This window comes from Myotis lucifugus, unplaced genomic scaffold (assembly GCF_000147115.1).
Source record: "Myotis lucifugus unplaced genomic scaffold, Myoluc2.0 scaffold_6, whole genome shotgun sequence".
NCBI classification, from domain to species: domain Eukaryota; kingdom Metazoa; phylum Chordata; class Mammalia; order Chiroptera; family Vespertilionidae; genus Myotis; species Myotis lucifugus.
Genome location: NW_005871054.1, coordinates 7,911,401 through 7,936,592, shown reverse-complemented (window position 1 = coordinate 7,936,592; position 25,192 = coordinate 7,911,401). Strand labels below are relative to the sequence as shown.

The 25,192-nt window shown below is 38.0% G+C and overlaps 1 protein-coding gene and 1 non-coding gene across 10 annotated transcripts in view; one reads left to right on the top strand and one right to left on the bottom strand.

The window, feature by feature from the left end:
- The window catches only part of ACYP2 (acylphosphatase 2), a 155,195-nt gene that overhangs the window by 99,767 nt on the left and 30,236 nt on the right, over window positions 1-25,192 (top strand). The window lies entirely within an intron of this gene.
- LOC111824236 lies at window positions 5,703-5,834 on the bottom strand. Its single transcript, XR_002827306.1, has one exon. It is a non-coding gene; the product is annotated as a small nucleolar RNA SNORA51 (small nucleolar RNA).

Sequence of the window (25,192 nt, the reverse complement as noted above, 5' to 3'; positions counted from 1 at the left end):
ATATTTGTTGTTCATAATTTGTATCTTTACCTTTTTCTTCTTCTTCCTCTTCTTACAGGATACCTTTCAGCATTTCATATAATACTGGTTTGGCGGTGATGAACTCCTTTAGTTTTTCCTTATCTGTGAAGCTCTTTATCTGACCTTCAATTCTGAATGATAGCTTTGCTGGATAAAGTAATCTTGGTTGTAGGTTCTTGGTATTCAGCACTTTGAATATTTCTTGCCATTCCCTTCTGGCCTGCAAAGTTTCTGTTGAGAAATCAGCTGACAGTCGTATGGGTATTCCCTTGTAGGTAATTGAGCCTCTTTCTCTTGCTGCTTTTAAGATTTTCTCTTTGTCTTTTGCTCTTGGCATTTTAATGATGATGTGTCTTGGTGTGGTCCTCTTTGGATTCCTTTTGTTTGGGGTTCTTTGCGCTTCTTGGACCTGTAAGTCCATTTCTTTCTCCAGGTGGGGGAAGTTTTCTGCCATTATTTCTTGAAATAGGTTTTCAATATCTTGCTGTCTCTCATCTTCTGGTACTCCAATGACTCTGATATTAGTCCTCTTAAAGCTGTCCCAGAGGCTCCTTACACTATCTTCACACTTTCGGATTCTTTTTTCATTTTGCTTTTCCAGTTGGGTGTTTTTTGTCGAATCTTTGGTTTGATTCTTGTGCTCCTCTGGTCTGCTATTGGGTATAATATTCTTTATTTCAGTCCGTGTATGCTTACTTTCTAATTTCTTTATCGTAGCATCGAGGGTCTCATTAGTTTTCGTGAGGCTCTGCTCAAGTTTATAGCAAGCCCTCAAAATTGCGATTCTTAGCTCCATATCCTCCATTTCTGTCATGTTTTTTTGTCTCCGCATCTTTTATGCTTTCTTGGTGCACCCCCTTGTGGTCTCTGTGCGCAGTCTTGTTCTAGCCAAGCCTTAATTGTTGTAGTTAACACTAGAGGGATTTGACCACCAGGCCGACTGGCTTGGAAATCAGCTGTGGGAAAACTTCAGTCCTCTGGGGAGGCGCTAGTCCAGCCCTTGCCTGAGGCGATCGGCAAATGGCTGTGCGCAGGGTTTGGGTGGGGCGGGCTCAACAGGGCGGGGGGAGGGAGCAGCTATGGCCGCTCTCAGTCCGTCCCCAGGGGCTCTGCCTCACTGTCCCAGCAATCGCTGCAAACCTCGGAGGGGCCGTAGCCAGACAGTCCTGCTTCTCCCGTTTGAGTCTGGGTCCCTAGAGACTCGCCCGGATCTGTAGCCCAGAGTCTGAGACTCGCTCCTGATTGAAAACGACAATCGCGCCCTCAGCAGCCAGCCGCCAGCCCGCTTTGCGCGCGCACCCTCACCACCGCACCGCCGTACCTTTAAATTTTCCACACTGCGCCTCCGCTGAGCGTCGGAATGCTGTTGTTTTTGCTTCTAGTTGAAGAGCCTCTCCTCAGTCAGCCTTCCCGTGGTTCTGGTTGATGTCCGCTCCGACTTTTAGTTGTATTTTTGAAGTGGTTGTCCACGGCGGCCGTCTCCGGTGTTTACCTATGCCGCCATCTTCGATCCTCCCCAACAAAAAAATCTAGGTCAGTTATTTGTTGGCTGTGCCTAGAAAATGACTTTGAATTGTTTTTCTGTCCAACTAAAAAGATTTACTTTGCCCTAGCCGGTTTGGCTCAGTGGATAGAGCACCAGCCTGGGGACTGAAGGGTCCAGGGTTCGATTCCGGTCAAGCGCATGTACCTCGGTTGCAGGCTCAATCCCCGGCCCTGGTTGGGGCACTTGAGGGAAGCAACCAATTGACGTGTCTCTCTCACATTCTCACATCAATGTTTCTCTGTCTCTCCCCTCCGTTCCACTCTCTCTAAAAATCACTGGAAAAATATCCTCAGGTGAGGATGAACAACAACAAAATGTTTTTACAAGTCCTATGCTGTTTCTAAATTGTTTCCATCTAAAACATGTTATTATATGTTTCATTTAATTAGGTTGCCTGTCACTTTGCTAAAGGTACAATTAGTGATATCTCTATTGTGTTTGATTAAAAACTAATATACTAAAAGGCACTTTGAAAACAAGATAATTTACCCTTTATACTTTGACAAGCCTAAGAGTCTTATAGTTGTCACAGATGGCATCTGTTTTTTATACCAGGTGCCTGTTAGGGTTATATAAATTCTTGCTGACATCACTGCCTCTTCTTTGTTTCCTGAAACAGGTGTACCACTTATTTCACTTCAGTTAAATGAAATCCTTTTTGTGACCTTTTCCATAATTATGGAGTAAATAAAATTCACTTGCTCCAAAATGTAATTTAGAAATGCAAATTAAATGTTCCCCTGTAGGGGGTGCAATCTGTTTTAAACTCTAAATATGTGTAATGAAAGCTGTAAACCATAGAGGGCACATTCATAGGCACTCTGTGTATTAATGCAGATTTCTTACGCGATTTACAAACCATGTAAATTTGATGACAGCCATTGTTTCCCTCAAGGTATACAATTTGAATAATTAGGATGAAAACAATACATTTATTTTTTGTTATGGTTTTGGGCATTGAATTAATCAGAATTCTCCCAAGAAGCAGAACCAATAGTATGTACATATAATATATTCTTACTTATATGTGTATACATTTAAATTTATATAAAATTATTATACACAAACATACAAACACATACTACATTTAGGTAGAGGTAGAGATAGAGGTAGAGAGATTGATTTATCACTGTGGGAGCTGGCAAGTTCGAAATCTGTAGGACAGGCTGGAAATTCAGGTGGGAGTTGATATTACAGTCTTGGGTCTGAAGGCTAAAAACTCAGGCAGAATTTCTAAGTTGCAATCTGAAGGCAGAATTCCTTCTTGTCTTGGAAACTTCAGTCTTTGCTGTTAAGATCCTCAATTGATTGGATGAGGTTCACCCACATAAGGACGACAATCTGTTGACTTAAAGTCTGATTATAAATGTTGATCACATCTTTAAAATACCTTTACAGCAACATCTAGACTAGTATTTGACCAAACAACTGAGCTCTATAGTCTAAACAAGTTGGCATATAAAATTAATCATCACTGGCATTTTGCATACATTTATATCAATGTAGGCATGAACCTAAAGGAAAGATAATGGTTGCTAGTCTACCTGGTGTGGCTCGTTGGTTGAGCATTGACCTATGAACCAGGAGGTCACGGTTTGATTCCCAGACAGGGCACATGCCCAGTTTGCCGGCTCGATCCCCAGTAGGGGGTGTGCAGGAGGCAGCTGATCAATGATTCTCTTTTATTATTGATGCTTCTATCCCTCTCTCCCTCTTCCTTTCTCTCTGAAATCAATAAAAAAATATTTTTTAAAAGGATAATGGTTGCTAGGTTTTTGGTAGCCTGGCTTTACTGTTTAATAGAACTCTGCAGTCATAAAAATGTTAATTTATACTGTTGTACTCCAAAGTAGGACATGAAACATATAAACCATAAACTATACCTCTTGTCAGTTTGGATTTTTTCTCTAATTATTTTTTGGGGTCAGTGTCCTATAATGGTATTATTTTAGTTTGTTCTTTGAAACTTAGCTTTCAAGTTCTTCGTGTGCATTTTATATTGGGCAATCTTGAACACATAATTAGAATAGTGGCCAAAATGTGGATTAAAGAGAGAAGGCTAATCAACTTGCTATCCTGTGGAATTTCTAAAATCCTAAAATTGTTATAACACAGAATGTTCCAGGACCTCACACAGATCCATAAAATGTATCTTGTGGGTTATGTTCCTCATTTGTTTTGTGTAAGTTTCTAGTTCAAGGAGATGTCAAGCTTGGATGTCTTCTAGTTGCCCTCATCCTATAAGTCTTCTTCTTTTTTTTTTTTTTTGGTCTCCAAGTTAAAAAGAAATCTTTTAGTTATCTTTCTCCCTAAAGTTCTAAAGTAGCTATCTCACTCTCCTTTTCTCTCTTCTCTCCCTCTCAGTTCTGATTCTGAAGTTTATAACATACTGTCCCTAATCTTGGATGTCTTATTTTCAATTTATGTGACAGTCTTCATCTATATTTCCTTTCCGAAGGTTATTACAATTTGTTTTTTAAATCCTAGAATGGTGTTTAGTCTGTGTGTGTGCTGCACATATGTGTGTATTTGTGTGTCTTTAGTTGTGGGATCTTGATCTCTACGTGACTTTCCATTAGCTTGACATCATCATGTGACCCCTTGGGTTGAGCAGGAAATGAATTTTTGTCCAGAATAGCAGGACACAACAGAAATGATTTTCTTGCTCCAAAACCTCTTTGCTGCAGGAACACAAATTGAAATAGTGGCTCAGTGATTGATTTAACTCATTAGACAGCCTGCTGATAAGAATTTATGTTTAGACTTTGGAAGAAAGGGAGAAATATTTTCAGGCCTCTGAATAGGTCCAAGTCATAGAAAAAAGTAAGAAGAAAAACTATTACTTGCAAATAGTATTGAGCAATATTCTGTGTCACAAATCAAACTTTATAGGATTAATCATTTGTCAGATTGTGTGCTGACATCCTATCGTGTGATTGTGTGTGTGCAGCGGGGGAGGGTCATATATGTTCACTGAGGCAATCCCTAATATAAAGTTTATTAGCTTTTATTTGATTTCTCCTTTATTAAAGTATTGAGGAAATGACAAACACTTTTTATTTTTTTTGGCCAGCTCAACTTTTTCAGGCTGTTTATTTTTGCAGATGTATTTCATCAGTTCTTAAGAATGAAGCTAGGAATGTTTCCTGGCTTCTTGGTTAGTACCACCCAGAAATTTTAAAAAAATCGTTTTCTTAGAATATGGTATTTGGGGGAGGTAGGGAATCTTTTTGTTTTTGTGAACTAGTAGATTTTAAAAATATATTTAAATAATGCATTTTAATGCTGCTTTTAAATATATAGCATGTTTTAATTCCATATTGCTTTTTTTGTTTGTTAATCCTTGAGAATATTTTTCCATTGATTTTTAGAGAGAGTGGAAGGGAGGGGCAGAGACAGAGAAAGAAAGAAATATTGATGTGAACGAGATACATCAATTGATTGCCTCCCACATGCACCCCCACCAGAGCCGGGTATAGAGCCTGCAACCGAAGTACATGCCCTTGACTGGAATCAAACCTGGGACCCTCAGTCCTCAGGCCTACACTCTATCCACTGAGGCAAACCAGCTAGGGCCTATATTGCTTTTTGATTCTTGTTTTGGGTTGATGCATTCATTATTTTATAGTTAATGATTTTTTTGTGGATAGGAGATAAAAGTTGCTCATGTTTATCCTCTTTGGTAAATTTGAATATACTGTTCATGTCTTTTTAGAATTGTTTCTTATCATTTAGTCTCCTACAGAGGCTGGTCTCCAAGGATATTGATAATTACTAATCAATTGTGACTATTTAATCAGTCAACATCAAATACACTTCTTTTTTTTCATTTTTCCATATGTATTTTATTTTTACATGCAATAAACATTAATATTTCAAGAAAAACAATTTTAGTATAATAATGTTACATGCAATAAACATTAATCTCAAGAAAATAATTTTAAATATAATAAAGTTACATGCAATAAACATTAATATTTTAAGAAAAATGATTTTATATATAAGTACATGCAATAAAAATTAATATTTCAAGAAAAACGATTTTAAATATAATATTACTAAAACTGTACTAACATAGTATAATATCACAAAAGTTGTAGGCAATATTAAAAAATCTGCAAATAACATGTTTTCTCAATGTCTCCCCATTCACAATACAGACCAGGCAAAGGGCCTGAGCTGAGGTGTATATGGGGTAGGTTTACTCTGCTTCCTGTTTCTGTACAGTCAGTGAAAGAACACAGCCTGTGGTAAGCATCAGGAGGCCCAAATACACTTCTTTGTGTTTAAATTGAATTTATTGGGATGACACTGGTTAACAAAATTATATAAGTTTCAAATATACTTCTCATAAGAGTATTTCTTATAGTTAAAATACCTATATTAAGAAATTGTTCTGATGCATTTTCTTTGAACCAGATGAGTTGAGAAAATGACTTGGAACAGTTCATTTCTTCATTTGTCAAACATTTATTAAGCCTCCCAGGCTTTGATGTTGTCCTGTCCCTACAGAAACTGACAGTTTAGACAAAAATTGAAAGCAATGAAAATTCAGCATAGTGACTGTTACAAAAGGGGTTCCTTTTCCTGATTGTGTCTTACCATTTCAGGCCAACTCCAGATGGCCTTCCAATTTGAGCTTTGAAGTTGGGGAATAAAGCAGAAGCAAGGACACAGAAACTTACTTTCAAATCAGGAAGTAAAATTTAAGCTGCCAACAGAGAACCATGTTAATACACTTCCTTTTCTCTGAAATCCTAGATAAAACTGATGTATTCATAAAGCAGAGCTCCTCAAATTGAGGGATGTAACCCAATCTCTTGAAGAAAAAGAAAATCCTTGTGGACTTCTATGGTTGACTGAAATCTATAATAATAAAAGCGTAATATGCTAATTAGACTGGACGTCCTTCCAGACAACGAAGCTGGGGTTGCGAGGGAAGCCCGGGTCCCAGGTGCCAGAGGGAAGCCAGTGCTAGCAGCTGGGGGAAGGAAGGCCTACTCTTGCATGAATTTCGTGCATCGGGCCTCTAGTTGTTATTATAATGTTACTTAAATAACTTACTTTACCAATATTGCTTATTATGCTATTTAATATGCACAAACATAAAATTACATATACTATTTTATGCTTATAACTCATACTAAAATCAAAACAAATTCATAAATGAAGTATAAATAGGACTACAAAACCATTACAGTTCAAATGAACATTACAGTTCAGTTCAGATCAACATGGATTTAATGGGATGGGTGATGCTACTTTGCTGAAATAGCTGTTGATTTGGGGAATTACAGTACAAAGATGTTTCCACAAGTCTCGTTCTGTGGTTCACCTGTTCCTGTATTGGGATTTTGAAAATGCCTGTTTGCACAAGTATGGTGTTCAAACAATATTAACCCCTTTAAGTCTCTAATGGGAAGTTAGGCTAAGCAAGCCTCATCTTTGATCAGACTCTTTCAGTGAGTAGTTTCGAAAGAGTGCATGGAAGATGTATCACTTGGCAACTCTGTAAAGCTTCATCACTTGAAGATAAAGTTAGCTTAATTGAATTAAAGTTAGCCTTTCAATAACTTAGGTATCGGATGCAATTATTGCTCCAATCGCGTATAAAAAAACCTCTCTTGCATTTTATGACCATATGTATTTCTAATAAATTGATGGGAGTTGGCATAACAATGATGCTGGGCTCTCCCACCACTCTCCTTGTTTGAACCACAGGGCCTTCCAGTCACACAGCTTTCCCTGATGCCAACTGGCATAGACTCAGCTGGACCGCAAACTACTGCATAAAACTGTTGTTCCACTATGCAGTTGCTTGGGTCATGCAAAAGATGCACACTGTTGTTAAATTTTCTTCAGAAGATTATCCTAAAAATTAAAAAAATATATTTTTTAAAAAATCACCAAGAATTTGAGGACCTTTAATAAAATATCCATAGATCTTAGTTTGAGAAATACTGCTCTAGAGAGAGAATGCAACAGTTTCCTGGTGGTGAAAATAAGATTTGGGACTCTATATCCAAATTTTGTCTATTTAAATAAATTTGTAACTAGTTTCTCAATTCTAGATGCACCATTAATGTATAGCATTGCAGTCATATTTAAACCTGATGTCCAGGACCTGTTATGACACATGTGTTGTAAGGAATTTAGATACGTCCCGGGTTTTAAGAGACAAGCCTAACTGCTGTTGGTCCTGGCTCTGCTGAGGCTGTGATGAGCCAGATCTGCTTAGCGGGGCTGAAAAGACCATGAAGCCCAGCTTTGGTATCTTCTATATCTAGATCTGTCTGTGGGCAGTGTTGTTGGTTTTGTGTTTGAGTTCATAATTTTTATTTTACTTTACTTTGAGAACTGAAATGTTCAAAGTTTCATGTCTAATTGGTTATATTTAATTTGTAAATATTAGAAGTGTTTCATGTATAATTGAATAAATTTAATTCGTCTCACCAGTTTCCCCCCTACTCTTTTTGTGTTTTAAATAATGAAATGACACCTACCATTTCTGCGTTACAGTACTCTTTCTTCTACAACTTTAATATTGCCATCTCTAATGGACCAGAAGGGTAGGACATAATCAGTGCTTGAAAATTCAAACCGAGGCAACCCATATCCTTAATGATGCCAGAAATTCTGCTTTATTCCTTTTTTTCTAATTTATTTTTTAGCTAATTTGTATCCATCAGGATTTTAATCAGGGGCATAATATGTTTACATTTGATAAGGGGCTGATTGTAAGCTTTACTCACTGCCAGTCATAGTGCTTGGCACATAGTAGGTATTCATTATGGGTGAATGAATGAATGAATAAAAGAATGAATGAATAAATAAATTTGGTATAGTAGTAGTGGTATTGGTGTGGCCATGTTAATTTTTTAGCAGAAGCACACTTTGGATTGCGGAAACATTGTCTTAGTTAATCTTTGCATTGCCTAAAGTATTATTTATTTTGAGAGATGCAGGAATCTTTTGGAAAATTTGTAGAGTCCTCTGGCTAAGGCTCATAGGTTGAGAATGCTCTTTGGATAATCACATGGATGGAATGCCTTTTACACAAAAGGGAACAGTTATAGATCAAACACCCAATTGTACATAGAATGCTGTACCTCCTACCTAGTAGTTAAGATAGTTCATAGGATTTTTACCAAAGCCATTGGTCCTAAGAAGTATTTAAAATAGATATTTGATATTGTTATAATTGAAGCCCTGAGTTACAGAACAATGGAACACCAGAAATCAAATTTTCTGTTAAACTTATTTTTTTATATTACCAAGGAATTCTTTGTTCCTGTTATCACCACATAGATTTTGAATATTATGTCAGCATATTTTATCATATTAATACCCAAGTGTAATCTTTCTTAATTAAAATCATTTCTCTAAGCTTGCACTGAATAATTTATAAAATGATTGAAAACAGATTGGTGCTCTTTGGCTAAAGTACTTTTGTTGTCTATTATTTTTCAACCTAGAATTTTTAATTTGTTGAAAATACTTAAACTTCAAAGCACTTACATTGGCTTAATGTTTACTTTCCTTTTTAAGTCAATCTTAATACATTCTGCAAAGTTTCTTTTAAATAATAGATATGTTAGCTTTTCCTAGATACACTTAATTTTTTAAACGACAGATGTTTATTCAACTTAAAATTTCATAAAATAGCAAAGTTTTGTTATTTTCTATATTAATAATGAGATCAATTACTTTTGGTGGTTTGACATAGCAGTTTGAGTAAAGAGACAGTCTGAATTGAAACACGTAAAACATACTTGAAATGATTTCCTATATAATTATAAATGAATATCTGAAGTCTGAGTTACCTCTTTTATTTACTAATTGGAATATTAGAATTTTCATCATCATTAGTGCCTCATCTCTCCAGAATCTTCTCAATTACAATAAGATCTTACCTTTCAGAGTCTCGTTAATGTGAATTTAACTCCATGTAGAAAGAATGCAATTACGCCCGACTAGTTAAAATGTTAGTGTTCATTGTTGGATACTTTTTTATTATTGTTCAGCCCCTTATCCCATGAAAATTGGAAGCTCTTCCCACTATTTCTAAATCTTAGGCCTGCCCACCCTCCCCCTCACCTGTGTCTCTGGAGGCCGCCTTCATTTACCATGTCAATCTGGTGTAAAGCTCCGCCCTTCCTGGTTTCTACAGCACACACCTTGACCAAGCATTTTGAGTTTTTGTAAGGCTCCCCCTGCAAAACACGAGGTTTTCACCATTCTTTCCCTCTCAGCCTTGTCTGTTGACTGCCCCTCCTCAAATTCTTCTGTTTTGCAGAATAGCTTCCCTTTTCCTTGGGAGCCTTTTAATAGCCCAGGCACCACAACTTTGGGAGTCACATCTCAACCCCCACACTGGAGTATCTACATGTGCCTTCCTGTCTGTCTCTCAGTAAAAGCAAACATAGTGGGATTCTCTTGGGAAAAACAACAAAAGTTGGAATCAGTCCCATTAATCTGACAGCCCAATTTTAATGTTTTAAGTAGAATTTCATTGAATTTTCAACATCAGTTTTGATCAACTAACTTTCAGTGGTGAGAACTGAAAACATCTAATATAAGCAAAAACTACTCTTTTCTTCTTAGATTAGAAATAAAATATTTCACATAACTAAGCAAAAGCCTATCTCTAGGATCTTACTTACTGCCTACCTCTTTCCAAAAATGTAATTTACAAAAATTGTGGAATGAATTTGGGTGTGAGCTTTTCTGGACTTTTTCCAGACCACTTTTCCTGTTAGCTATTCCGAGAGAATGTCAGGAGTTTGCGAGCTTGGTTTGTTTATGAGCCTAGAATTTAGATGGGGGTATAAATTTAAATAGTCTGAAGAGCTTGCTTCTACCACACTGTGTTAGAAATGATTGCAGAGCCACTTCTGCTTCTGGCTAAGCCCAGACTACTGACCTGTCTTGCATGATTTTTTTTTTTTAAATATATTTTATTGATTTTTTACAGAGAAGAAGGGAGAGGGATAGAGAGCCAGAAACATCGATGAGAGAGATCGATCAGCTGCCTCCTGCACGCCCCCCAGTGGGGATGTGCCCGCAACCAAGGTACATGCCCTTGACCGGAATCGAACCTGGGACCCCTGAGTCCGCAGGCCGACGCTCTATCCACTGAGCCAAACCGGTTCGGCAGTCTTGCATGATTTTACTTCCTGTCAGAATTATTATTATTTTTAATCCTCACCTGAGGATATGTTGAGGAAGGGCGAGGAGATTAAAACATCGATGTGAGAGAGAAACATCTTTCGTATGTGCCCCAATCTGGATTGAACCTGAAACCTAGGTATGTGCCCTGACTGGGAATCAAACCCACAACCTTCTGGTGTACAAGACGATGCTCCACCCAACTGAGCCACCTGGCCAGGGCTTGTGAGAATTATTTTTAAAGGGAGAAAGCTGAAAACCAGTTGACTAATAGAACTTTAGTTCTCACTCAGTTCTAATAAATTTTAATTGATTGATCTTTAATTTAGGAGGCAGTTTTCCTAGTAATTTGGCAGACGTTCGTTCCTTTAAATAAAACTTTACCAAAGATACTGCATTAATGGGGTTTTGAGGAGCTCATGTTTCTTACATTCCATGATTTTAGTGGTGCTGTTTTTTATTTAACAAACATTATTTTCTTTATTAACGAAGCATTGCATTGGGCATGTTTCAAACACGTAAGCAATAAAAGAGAGTGAGAGAAAGACGCGGCAGAGCCTGAGTGTGAGATGCATTTGGACGTGGGTTATCTCCAGATTCCACATGGGAACATTGGTGTTAAGATTCTGTCACTGTTAGCCTGGTCTTAACACTAAGATTGCAAAAAGAACATTTTATCTCTGTGTGACCTTGACCACATTCTTTAACCTTCCTAAATACCTCATTTCTTGTGTGTTAAGTGAATATTATGTCTCCCTTACCTAACTCAAAAGGTTGTTGTGAGGGTCAGATAAAAACATCCTGAAAGTACTTTGCATGGTACAGTAGTAGCTACAGACATTAGTGATTATGTGTGTGGGGCAAAAAAGTAGGTGGGATGGAGGAGGAAAAGGAAGTTTGCTCTTAAATTCCTTCCTGCAAGTGTGGGTGAAGTGGATAGTCCTCCAATTCTAAGTGGTTGAAAAACGGCCAGGGAAGGGACTACCAGCCTGGGGCACAGCAGTGACAGGGCTCTTTAACTGGCCCTGTGAATGTCCATTCCAGTCCTTTCAGGTGATATTTGAATGTTTTCAGTGTGCTAGCACCACGTGAGTTACTAGGGATCCACACCAGGACAGGATACGGTGCGTGCCCTCCAGCAGTCCCAGTCCAGCTGTGGACAACACAGCTGTGTGCCTCTAGCAGGCGTGAGCCAGGAGAAGCACTGGGCAGAGGGATTGAAGCAGAAAAGAAGCTGGTGGTTGTGACTGGCTCTTGCCTGTTTTTTTCAGGATTAAATAGGATGACTTAAAAAGAATCTACCATATTTGTGACTGTTGAAATCACGCAGAAAAGAAAAATATGAAGGGTATTTTAAAAGGTTGGTTATAAACAGACATCTGTAATAACACTTTTTCTCTTTCCATAGATGAGGAGCGACAGGACTAGCATCTTTTTTACAGTGTTGTCACGTTCCAGGTTTCTTATGTGTTCTTTTTGGGTTTCAGGAGCATCATTATCACCAGGAGGTTCTACTCTATTGCTCGTTTGTGTTTATGTTGCGGGACACTAAGTCTTCGGGCCTCATTTTTAACTTCATCTCTTATATCCAAAAGTTAAATTGCTGGTGATCTTTATCTCTGACAGTTTTTAAAAGGAAATAAGTGGATAATCTATTATTCATACTACTAAGGACCCAATAACAAAGATTATTCCCAATTAGTGGTAATCATATTTGGCTCTTGAATGCCTTAAGAATTTCTTCTTCCTTCCTTCCTTTCCTCCTTTCTTTCTTTCTTTCTTTCTTTCTTTCTTTCTTTCTTTCTTTCTTTCTTTCTTTCTTTCTTTCACAAGTAATAAAATAAGCCTTTATTTTCTAAATATACAACTGGGAGGGGAGATATTCCAGAAGATGCCAAGAGATATAAGGAAGCTAACCCAAAATTAAAAACTCACTGCAGCCCTAGCAGGTTTGGCTCAGTGGACAGAGCATAGGACTGCAGACTGAAGGATCCCAGGTTCAATTCCAGGACCTCGGTTGCAGGCTCAATCCCCGCCCTGGTCAGGGCATGTGTGGGAGGCAACCGATCAATGTGTCTCTCTCACATCACATCAATGTTTCTCTCTCTCTCTCTCTCTCTCTCTCTCTCTCTCTCTCTCTCTCTCTCTCTCTCTCCCCCTCTTTCCCTCTGTCCCTCTCTCTTTACCCCTCCCTTCCACTTTCTCTAAAAGTCAATGGAAAAATATCCTGGGGTGAGGATTAAAAACAACAAAAATTCACTGCAGAAAATCCAGGGAGTGGGGGGTAGGCTGGTGTTGAAGTGAATTCTCTACTGTATCTAACTAATGTTTTACTCCAGCAGAGTTGCTACTTTGGTGCCTACTTAATGTAAATATTCAGAGAAAATATGGGGAGTTTGGTGAGAAAATGAAGTCATATAAACAGGCGGGTCTCAATTATTTGTATTTACTGCAGAAATCCTGGGGTGGCACCAGTGCGGCCCAAGTCCTCACTGTTACCATACATTCACATGATGTACTGGATGCTTTGGGAGATGGTAGACAATCCCACATTCAAAATTCAAAACAAAAAATATTTCAATACCCAAGTGAGTAGAAATGGATTCTCCCAGACCAGTCTGGGCCCATCTTTTAAAGATGTGGAGCGTCTGGAATTTTTATGTGCATTTGTGAAGCCACCGCTTCTCCCAACAGACAAGTCCTTGTGATTACTGGCTGTGGGCAGTAAGAAAGGGCAGAGTCAGGAGGGACAAAGAATTTACAGTACAGAACCTTCCATCATGTGTTGATGTCAGGAAAGAGAGGAGCCGTTTCTGATAAGAAAGAAGTGTTAATTTTAAACAGCTGTGAGTGTTCTTGCTGTGACCTCCTCCTGTAAAGCAACAGCAGGGTAATTCATAGGCCGTGGGTCACAAGATGAGTTTGAGCAATCAATCCCTAAGTGAAACCGAGAAGTAAATACTAGAAGAGGTGACAGAGTTCAGCCCCGGGAGTGGAACACAGAGTCTTTTACGAATTGGTTTTCTTACCCAGGTTTAGATTTGGCAGCAGCTACACTCCTCCTTAAAACCCTCACTACCCCCTCCCCCCTCCCATAGTGAATCAACACTTATGAAACTATAGAAGCACAGTATAAAAATCACTCCTGAGTTAGAGTTGCAGAAATGACATTGAAAGTTATTCAGCATTCCTACGACCCAGGCTAACTCTTAGTGGCACACTCATTTCAATGCTTGAAGAAATGTGATAACGTTTTTCTAAACCGACGTAGAATTTTTATTAATACCTTTGGCTGGAATAATGAAAAGCTGCCTGAGTCTACGAAATTGGGTAAGAGCTTGTTATTTTGGTGAAGATACATATTTCCTGAAGGTTTGTCTGCAAGCCGTTAGGTATAAATGTTGAATGTGAGTTGAATTTGGAAGTTGACTGCTTTGGGTTCCAAATTGGACCTTTAGGGATATATTCAGTTTTAAATCCAGCCTTAATGTCTATGTGTGTTTTGAGTATCTTTTCTCAAAGAATGAGGAACACGTTTTTCTTTTTTCAAAGGCAGTTTAGCTAAGCATTAGGTGTTTAGGGGCGGGGGTTCTTGTTCAGCCCTTCCTTGAACGAATTTGGAGGAAATCACTCACTTTTTATCTATCATCTTTTTCACTTGACTTATAAAATATGCACACTAATTCTGGCTCCCTGGTTCCGAAGGTGTCACACATGTCACCCAAGTTTTCAGAAATAAATGGTGATATTTTAAGAATTTATCAACCCAAGGTATTTTCATGTATATGAATAGTAATAGCAATATTGCTTAAAATGAGAGCAAATCACATAAATGAATGCTATGTCATTTTCTTATTCATATTTAATAAAAATTTATGCTTATTCATATTTTATTAAAAAATCCACAAGTATTTGGAACCGTAAAAAGGGGATCAAAGTCTATATATGTCTTTTTTTCAGATTCTACCTCAGGTTATAGCTTTAAATTTTCAGGGTTGAGGATCTAAGCAGCCTTGTAGAAATTAAGTAGACCACTATGCAAAACTACCACTGTTTTGGCTAGATTTTGTAGAACTTTCAAATCATCTGCTCAGAAGGCTAAAGTAACATCTCATAGATGTTGAGAACTTGAATAATAGCCCCTTCCTCTTTGAAGGGAAAGTACGACAGATGTAAGTAATGAATCCCTTATTACTTTCCTTTGGGAAAGTGATCACATTTACTAGAAATTAGGAAGGAAGACTTATCATACAGGATGGAAGCAGATCAGAAATGCATAGACAACAGGATCAGGCAAATCATGAACCTTAAGCGAAGTCTAAAGATAGTAATGTAGCCTATTATTCTCTAGAAGGGAAGATGGAACCATAATAATAGCAACAGCTAACATTTATGGAGTGTTCATTGTTTACCAGACACGGTATTTATTATGCATTATCTATAGATTATTCGTATGTGAGGCAGGTGCTGTGTTTGTCTTTATTCTGGAGGTAAAGAAACCAAGGTATACAGAGATTAAGAATGTCCCTCAAGGTCATACATAGCTGTGCTACCTTTCAGACCCAGAGAACCTGATTGCAGAAACCACACCCTTAACCAGTATGCCATACTGCCTCCCATGAATCTGAAAAGTAGATTCATAGTTCATTAATTGGTGGTGTGGGGGAGGAGATGGTGTGGACTGGTGAAATATGCTCCTAAAATAGACCAAGTTCTAAGTTACTTAGGAAGTGGCTCAAATAGCAAGGTAATAATTTTTAAAAAAGGATTAATTCCAACAGGAATTGGGTATTAGATATTGTTGGAATGTCCCTCATTAAGTATTAAGGACCAAAAACAAGGAGACTGAGACTTCAGAGTAAGAAATCCAGCCATTGGAAATGTATACAAGGCAAGGAACCCAGTCATAGTGGACTGTAGTAAAATTGAGGGCAGAGGCAGGAATATCTTGACAAAGCATTTCTTACGTTATCTTCTCTGCTGAGGACTGGAGTTGGCCCCAGGATCACATGCATAGCTATAAGTCAGGGTTAATTTAAGAGATTGGGCTCAGAGAGAAAGAGAAGAAAGGGCACAGAGCCAGGTAGGCCATTACACATGAACCCAACTGGGTTAGAGTTCCAGGCAAGAGGCTAATTTTACTAGTTTTACTAGCATTATTTTTTCATCATGGCAGCGCCGCTTCTATGGGAGATGGCATCATGTAACAGTGACATTGGATATCCAAAGACTGTGGAATGGCAGAGGAATTTTCATACTATAATTATAAAATTCAATAACATCCTTTCATATATACCTTATGACCTAGATTAAATTGTTATTCTCTTATTTTTTTTAGAAACACAGTATGTTATGTAATATATTGATTGTAGAGTTCACTAAGCCATTTAGAATGTTATTAGGAAAAATAATTAGATATGAATTGTTATTTAATTATTCATATCACTTGTTTATTCTGTTTTATAATAACTTTTGGATAATATATATGATTTGAAGGGCTCTTGATTTGTATTCTTAAAAGATAAACCTTTGCCCAGCCAGTGTGGCTCAGTGGTTGAGTGACCCATGAATCAGGAGATTGTGGTGGTTCGATTCCCTGTCAGGGCACATGTCCGAGTTGTAGGCTTAATCCCCAGTAGGGGGTGGGCATGAGGCAGAAGATCGATGACTCTCTCATCATTGATGTTTCTTTATCTCCCTCTCCCTCTCCCTTTCTATGAAATTGATAAAATAAAAACTATAAAAAAATAATTAAAAAAAGATAAACCTTCAATATAGCAGTACCTAGGAGAGTCGTTTAAATAGTTTTCATTTGCTAGTCTAGTCCTCTATTCTGTGGAAGAAAAAATAAAAAACAATTTTATTTTTTCTTTCATGAAGTGTTTATCTAACTGTCTCTATGTCTATCTTATAATAGCTCTAAAGGCTATACAATTATCTGTTCTTTCTAAAGCTCATGCTTTCCTAGATCTAGTTGTAAGTGCTATTAGAAATCTCCCAAAAATGTTTTTAAGAACCCAGATTAGTTTCATTTGTGCTAGGAAGATGTTCTCCAGATGACTGACATACTATAGGGTGGTTTCTATCCAAAAATATTTCTCTTGCTTACTCTGTGCATTTGTCATGTTCTATCCAGTACATAGCTTTGTTATTATGAAATGGGTCCAAGATGTATGAAAGGAAGAATGCTAAAACATAGGATGCACCCAGGAAATGCAGTTACTTTCTGTTATGTGAATTCTCTCAAGTGATATTATTCATGTGCACCTTTGAGTCCAATCTCACATTACAGAGTCGGCCTGAGATGGAGAATAACGAGGGTCTGAGGTGGGACCTGTGGTCAGAGTGCAGGTATCACCATTTAAATGCTGCTAAGTCGGTTCTGAATTTGTCTCCTGCTCTGTCAGTTGCGAATCACACCTATCTTCCAGGCCCTTATGAAAAACAGATGTATATAAAGTTGCAAATGTAGGTTTTCAGTAAAAGCTAACTGTTTTCACTCATTGGTACCTGAACTCTAAGACTACCCGCTCAAGAGAGTTATATAATTTCAAATCATAAGAAAGTGCTTTTGCTATAAAATCCTGTTTGCTGGCTCCCTGAGCACTCCACACAGCCTGCTGCGCTATTTGCTCTTGCTATCTGCAGACAATGATGACAGCTTGGTGTGCCTCTGGCTCTGTGCGAGGTGATTTACATAAATTATTTCATTTAATCATAACAGTCCTTCTAGGAAATTTTTGGTCTCTGATTTCTACCAGGACTTTCTACTATCTGCATTTTCTTTTAGAACATGTATTCTTTCTACTTATGTCTCCCTTATTCTACCCACTGCTTTGTACTAATCATGGTACTTTATGCAGACAGTTAAGGGGCTTTGGGATGCAGATATCAGAGAATCAGAACTGATCTGGCTCAAAAAATAAAGGGGATATTTTTTCACATACACAACTGGGTAATTCTTCATTGCCCTCTATTTCTCTGTGATTGTTTCCCCTCTGTCTTCTTCCATGGCTTTCTCATTGATTAGAAATGTCTGTGTTTCCACTCAGTCTTCTTCCATGGCTCTCTCATTGATAGAAATGGCTGCACCAGTTCCCGACGTGACATCCTTGTACTATATTCTCCATAGGAATGGAGAGCTGCTATTCTCCCACACACAACTCTTGGCTTCCTTTGACTGGACCAATTTAAATCTTGTGTTGCCTTTGACCCAGTCACGGGGAGCAGGGCGTTGGATTGCATTGACTGGCTTATCCCTGCCCTTTCTGAATCACACACTAGACAAAAGGAACAGTGTTAATATGCTTAGCGCAAACATAGACCTGATGTCGTGGTCAATGTCACTCACATCATAGAGGGGCATAATGGAGCAGGAGATGACGTGGTACTGGGAAGGCATCTTGGTATTGTTCCCAGTCTCACATGGGAAGTTTTCAACATTTTACCTTGAATTATGATATTTTGCTATAGGAGTTTTAAAAAAGATATTCTTTAGCAATTTAAAGAAATTGCCTTCACAGTTAGCTAAGAGTTATTTTTAAAAATCATGAGTGGAAGTTGACTTTTGTCTAAATCTGAGATAATAGTGTGGATTCTTTATTCTGTAAATGTGATAAATTACACTGATTTTTAAAAACAACTTTAATGAGGTGTGATAGCATACAGCAAGCTGCACGTATTTGTAGTATATATTGATCATTCCACATATGTTTATGCCTGTGAAACCATTACTGAAATCAGAGTAATGAGCATATTTATCCCTCCCTTCTGGAAGTTTCCTCATGTTCCTCTTTAATTCTCTCTGCAGTCCCGTCCTCCCACCCACCCCTCCACACAGGCCCCAGGCAACTGCTGATCTGTTTTCTGTCACTATAGATTAGTTGCATTACTGGCTGAGTTTTTGAATGTTAAACTAACCTCCATTTCTGAAATAAACTTACTTTACTAGTAATCATTACATATTAACTTTCTTTCCTACATATTTCTGTATTCATTTATCTAATATTTTGCTTAGGACTTTTGCATCAATGTTTATAAATGCAATTGGGCTGCATTTTTTCTTTCTATTAATGCCCTTTTCATCAAGGCTATGCTGGCTTCATAAAGTGGGCTGGAGAGTGTTTTGTATTCTCCTCTTTTCTATGCTCTAGAAGAATTTGTATAAGATAGATGTTATGTTTTCCTTAAGTATTTGGTTTGCATCAACCAACAAAACCAACTGGACCTAGAGTAGTTTTTGGCTTCAGGTTTTTAATTACTGATTCATTTTTAAAATAGATACAGAACTGTTCACCTATTGTTTCTTCTTGTGCTGTCAGATTTTATAAAATGCATAGTTTCTTGATTTTTTAAATTGAAATATAACAGGCACATAGTATGTGCATAATATTAAGTATAAAACTTGATTTTTTTACAAATATATAATTTATTGATATAAAGTTGTTTATAATACTCTCTTATCTTTTAATATCTGTAGGTTCTGCTATGATATCCCCTTTTATTCCTGATATTAATTACTTAAGCTTACTTTGTATTTTTGTATTTTTTTCCATAAATTTGTCATTTCAAAAAACCAAGTTTTATCTTTGTTGGTCTTCTCTATTGTATGCTTTTTTCTATTTTACTTGTTGCTGTTCCTATTTTTTTATTTTTGTCTTTTATTTTCTTTAGATTTAAGTTCTTTTTATAATTTTTTATTATAGATGTTTAGTTCATTGCCTTATAGTTTTTCTTCTTCCAGATTAAATGCATTTGGGGACATACATTTTCCTCTTAAAATAGGTTTAATATATATCATACATTTTCATGAACATTTACTTCAAAATATGTTCTAATTTCCATTGTGATTTCTTCTTTGACCCATGAGTTATTAGGAAGTATAGTTCTTCATTTACAAGCATTCTAAGCATATTTTCATTATTACTTTCTGGTCTAATTTCTTTCCCTGGCACCAACCGTAGTTTGCTAGATTGCCTGAGGTCAGCATGCCTTCCTGATGTTCATGGACTGTGCTGCTTTGCCAGGAATGTCTCTAAGGGATTCTGCCATACTGTAACTACCTATAGAGGGAGCAAGAAGGGCCTCTGTCTTATTCTCTTAGCTGAAAACAAACTAAGCCAGTTTAAAAACAGAAATGGAACTGATAAAGTCATCAGAGCTTTCCCCCACCACCCATGTATTTCCTTGTCTAGATTGAAGCTAACGATGTAAATAAATGCTTCCTGGAAAGGTTAAGGAGGAAAGCATCCACCCGCCCCCTCCACTCCCCCTATTCCTCACCCTGGAGTAGGATGGTTAGCATCTGATAGGAACTAGAGGAGTAGTTGAGGCTGCACCATATGTCCCTGTTAGAAACACTGAGCTCATAATCACTAAGAAACTCCGGGGGTTGTCTAAGCTACCAAGGTTATAAAGGGCACAGAATGATCACAGCTGAGCTAAAATGAACATGAACCTGACTTTCCCACCCATGGTGACCTAAGAAGGTGGTATGGCAGACAGCTCTAAGGAGGGGCTCAGGCACGGCTCACCCAAGAGCCAAACATGTCTCAGGAAAGAAGATACCAGTAAATATTTCTAAGTGTCATATGTTTACCTCTGAACCTAGGCATGTCTTTGTTTTTAGAATTCATCCCTTGTGGGAACTCAGTATTTTATAAATAATCCCTAACATTAAAGTGTTTGTAACAAAAAGTGTACATATGCTCACCAGTTAAAGTCAGAGTGTTCGCTGGAAGGAAGTGTGACTGCAGTGGTCCATCCAGGGGCTGAGAGTTCCATCATTAGGGGTGGGAATTTCTGCTCGGAAGGAAGCTACAGGTGTGCTCCTCCCTATGCGACCAAGTGGATGGCGGAGAGGGGTCTGGGGTCCCTGTCATGAAGCTGGGTAGGATTGAGACTCCACAGGGCTGACCAGGGAGGCGGGAGGAGGGTCACCACAATCTCAGTGTTGCATTTTTAGAAACTTAATTTCAGATGAGGCATGAAATCCCAACCCCTTAACTAAGAAGAGCATGATACATAAACCAGATATCCGTTTATTAAACTCGAGTGGGAAATACACCTCATTCAGGAATCTGTCCGCATGTGTACCGAAACTTTCTTAGCAAACAGTGAATCAAAAAAGAAAATTGCCTTGTTCCAAAAAGTAACCCATCAGACTTTTGTGGCCTAGAGAACTCGCTCTTCTCTCCACCTGGAGATGTCTTTTCCTGGCTGATAACTCGAGAAGGCTGTCTCCGCTCAGAACCCCTCTATCATACCTAAGGACATCAGTAACTTTTTCTCCAACTTCCCATTTTTATTGGTCCTCAGAAATCTGTCAAGGTAGCGCCCCCTGCCTTAGCATACCCATGAAAAAATTCCCCAGACCGAGGCTCCTATTGCAAAGGGTGCAGTTTGCAAGAGCAACTCTCTGATGAGATGAGCAGATGAGGTGAGGATAACAGTGATGTAGGAGTCAGAAAACCTGGGAGCTAGACCTAGGCTTCTACTACCCAACAGTCTGACCTTGAGGATGTTTTTCTGGCTCCCATGGCGTATGCTGCAATGTCACATTTGACATGTAACCCAGATTTAGCACTTTATTTTAGTAATTCTAGAGAGAAAACGTTTAGGCTGAGGGGATGAATCTCTCTTCTCATTGAGGTTTTGTACCATTTTATTTTTCTTGGTAATGTATTCACTTGTCATCTGGCAGCCTTTTTTTTGTGTGTGTTCTTTTCTCTTCATTTAGTTAGCTTGAGTTTAAGTGCCATTGAATGGTCCAAAAGGTATGTTCTTTTCACCTTTGGAGCAAGGACTACCATAGTGGAGTACCTCATCTCCTCCTCAAAATGCCTGTGAATGACAAGCCATGAAAAACATTTTTGAAATGAAGTCAATTCAATTAGTATAAAAGTTGAATTAATCTCTAATTTAGGCATATCATAGGACACTATAATATATGCCAGCTGATCCTCATCCAAATTACCATGGAAATAGCGGTCTTATAACAAAGCATGTGCTTGGACTATTCTAATATTTCCAGCTGCTTTAAGTGTGATATTGAACCTAAGAAAAAGAAACCTTCTGCTAACAAAAGACATATGAAATATGTACTCGGTGCTCAGGAGGTAGACTTGACTTGAAAATAATTCACCGAAAAGGTGCAATAACCCTGGGCTTGCTCTCAAACTTCTTTAAACCTCTGATATTGTTGTGTTGTTTCTATCTGAGGTCAAACAGTGAAGGGATTGCTATAAAGTATTGCCATTCCCCCCACCGCCCCATGAGAGAGAGTTTGGAGAAGTGGAGGTAGTCATATTCTTCTCTTGAATGATCAAATAAAGTTCTTGTTCAAGAGATCAGCCATATTCCAGTAAGACCAGATTTATTCATCAAATATATTGCTGTGAAGAGAACGAAAATATTTCAGATGAAATAATAGCATATGGGAGAAATGAGCTATAACGGGCCTAGTAAAAATGCAGACGTCACGACTATTGTGTGCTTGGTGAAGGTAACGGTAGGTTTGCCATGTTCTTAACATTTGAGTTAATCTGTGCAAACCCATGCACACCACGACAGAAGTGACTGTCATGCTGCAGTCACTGCCGCCCGCAGCAGTTACATTACAGCATCAAACAGGATGGAACGACCAGGCTTGTAAACAGAGTAGCCTTCCAGAATCTAGTAATCCCCAGGTGACCTTGCCCGTCACCGATATCCTGTGAGACAATTTCAGACTTGTCTTACTCATCTTTTCCTGGTGGCTTGGTGGTTATTGGTTTCCTCCATTAAAGTAGAAAATAGGGCTATAATTGACAGAATAAATATATACTTGGCACTTCAGGTGAAATAAATAATCTGAAGTTAACATCCTTCTTTGGCAAATACCTGGATCAGTGATTTGCAGCCCTTTATCACCCTTCTAAGAATTTGCTTGATAGGAGTTTATGTATTCCCAGTCTGTCATTTTTCTTTTGACTCTTCTGTGGAATTTTTTTACCCTGTATATCTTTAAATTTTTTCATTTATTAATCTCTTTATGCCTCCAGATTTTAAATAGAAAGGCCTCTTCACCCCATGTTAATAAAGAAATTCTATCTTGTATTCTTCTAGTATTTTTATGATTTCATAGTTTAAATTTAAATTGTTGCTCCTTTGAAATTTATCTGGTATACAGCATAAGGCATGAACCCAACTTAATTTTATTAAAAATGTCTCTCCAGTTGTCTAAAGACAATTTTTTGAATTGTCCATCTTTTCTTCACTGATTTCAGATGCCATGTTTACTGGACACACAATTCCGTATGCACTGGGGTCTATTTCTAGACTTGTTCTGTTCCATATAGTCATCTGTGTATTCATGCGTCTGGGCTATTTTTTTAATTATTGTTGCTGTATGTTATTTTATAGTGAGCATTAGGAATAGTCCCCTCATTTCTTCTTCTTCTTTTTTGTATTCTTGAAATTCTTGTTTTGTATACTTTTTAAAAAAATATGTAGTTTAGAATTGCTTGTCTAATTTTCTCCCCCACCCTTTCCTCAATTTTTGGCTTTGTTACTGTAATTACAATACATCTCTAAATTAACTAAGGAAGAACTGACAACTTTATGAGGTTGAGACTTGCTGTATAAGAACTTGGTATGCCATTCCCTTTATACAAGTCTTTGTGTCCCTTCAGGAATGCTTTAAAATTGCATTCATAAATCTTACATATTCCTCAAAGTTTTTTCTTAGATATTTAGTCTTTGGTTGTTGCTACCGTACTACTTCACTTTCTAACTCACTGTATTTGTTCATCTGAAATTTATTGATATGCAGTAATTCTGCTTCATGCTACCTTACTAAATTTTCTTACTGTTTATAGTACATTTTCAGTTGACTATCTCAGGTTTTCTATCACAAATTGTGATAGTTTTATTTCCTTCTCTAAATATATATCTGTCTAGTTCCTTTCTCTTATTAATTGCATTGTCTAATACCCATTACTGCTGGGTAATACTGGTGACAAGTGAGCATCCTTCTTTGTTCCTGATTTTACTGGGAATGTTGCCTACTGTGGCCGCAGAAAGTGCAATGGCTACTATAGTACCACTGTGTATTTCATCAAGTTAAGAAGGCATCCATCTATTTCTACTTTATTGAATTTGACCACATTTCAAAATAATAGCAAAGCCCCAGCTGTATGTGCAGTCTCCCTAGAATGAGAGGATCAAAGCTCTAAGAGGAAACCGAAGACTTTCTAGTCCACCTCCCTCACATCTTGAGTAATAAATTTCAACCACAATTTTCCCAGAAGTCACAACTTTACTTTGGAAAACAAGCTGGAACTAAAAAAAAAATAGGGCTGTCTCTTGGGTCTCACACCAGTGTTCCTTTGGGTTTACAAAACTGTAACGTTGAAAATTTCTCTTACGACTGTTTTTCTCTCCCATTGTGCTTTCTCCCTGAGAGTTTCCCATTTTGTCCTCTTTTCATCACACTCTGGGACCTCACATGCGCTGCGTGGCGGTGCATTCTTCCCCCAGCTGGCCACTGATCGGGAGCCAAGTTTATCAAAGATTTCCAGACAGTGACATAATCCCGTTTCCACCCCAAAAGACCTCTGCCATTTGGTCTTTCTGGACAAAGTGCAAGGTCTGCTGGTTACTTCTGGGGTTGAGGCAGAAAACTTGTTGGCGCCACTGAACACCTGAAAATATGCTTCAGCTGCGACGGTGCCTTTAGCAAAACCATTTGAACCAACAGTAGATGTGTCGTAAATGTCATTGTGCCTTATATTCATTTGTGGGTGGTATTTGGGTTGCAAAGGAAATTAGGTCATGTTTACAATATTCAAAGGAAAAAAACATAAGCAATTACATATTAGTATTGTACTTTTAAAAAAAAGCTACAATGCTGTTTTAAAAATGCATTTGATGTTTTAGAGAGAGGAATGGAGAGGGATAGAGAAAGAAGAAGGGAGGGAGGGAGGGAGGGAGGAAGGAAGGGAGACAGAGTCAGAGACATCGATCAGTTGCCTCCCACACACACCCCAACTGGGGCTCAAACCCGCAACCTGGGTATGTGCCCTGATCTGGGCCAAACCCACCACCTTTTGGTGTATGGGATGATGCTCCAACCAACTGAGCCACACTGGCCAGGGCAGTACTGTACTTCTCATTTTGCACTTATTCTTTGTCATAACTTTATGAATAATCATAAAAATTAGTTCAAGTTTTAAATGCTAAGATAATTTGTGTACAAATGGGAAAAAATCTAAGCCATTTGGTAAATTATTTTCATTAATAATTTTTTACTGCAAAACAAAAGATAGCATTTCTATTCATGTATAGTTATCAGACTTTGGAGTCAGACTTGGGTTTGAACCCTGGGTTTACCACTCCTTGGGAGGCTGAGTGACTGGATACAGGTAACATAATCTCAGTATACTCTCACTTTCCTCATCTGCAAACTGTAGAGTTGTG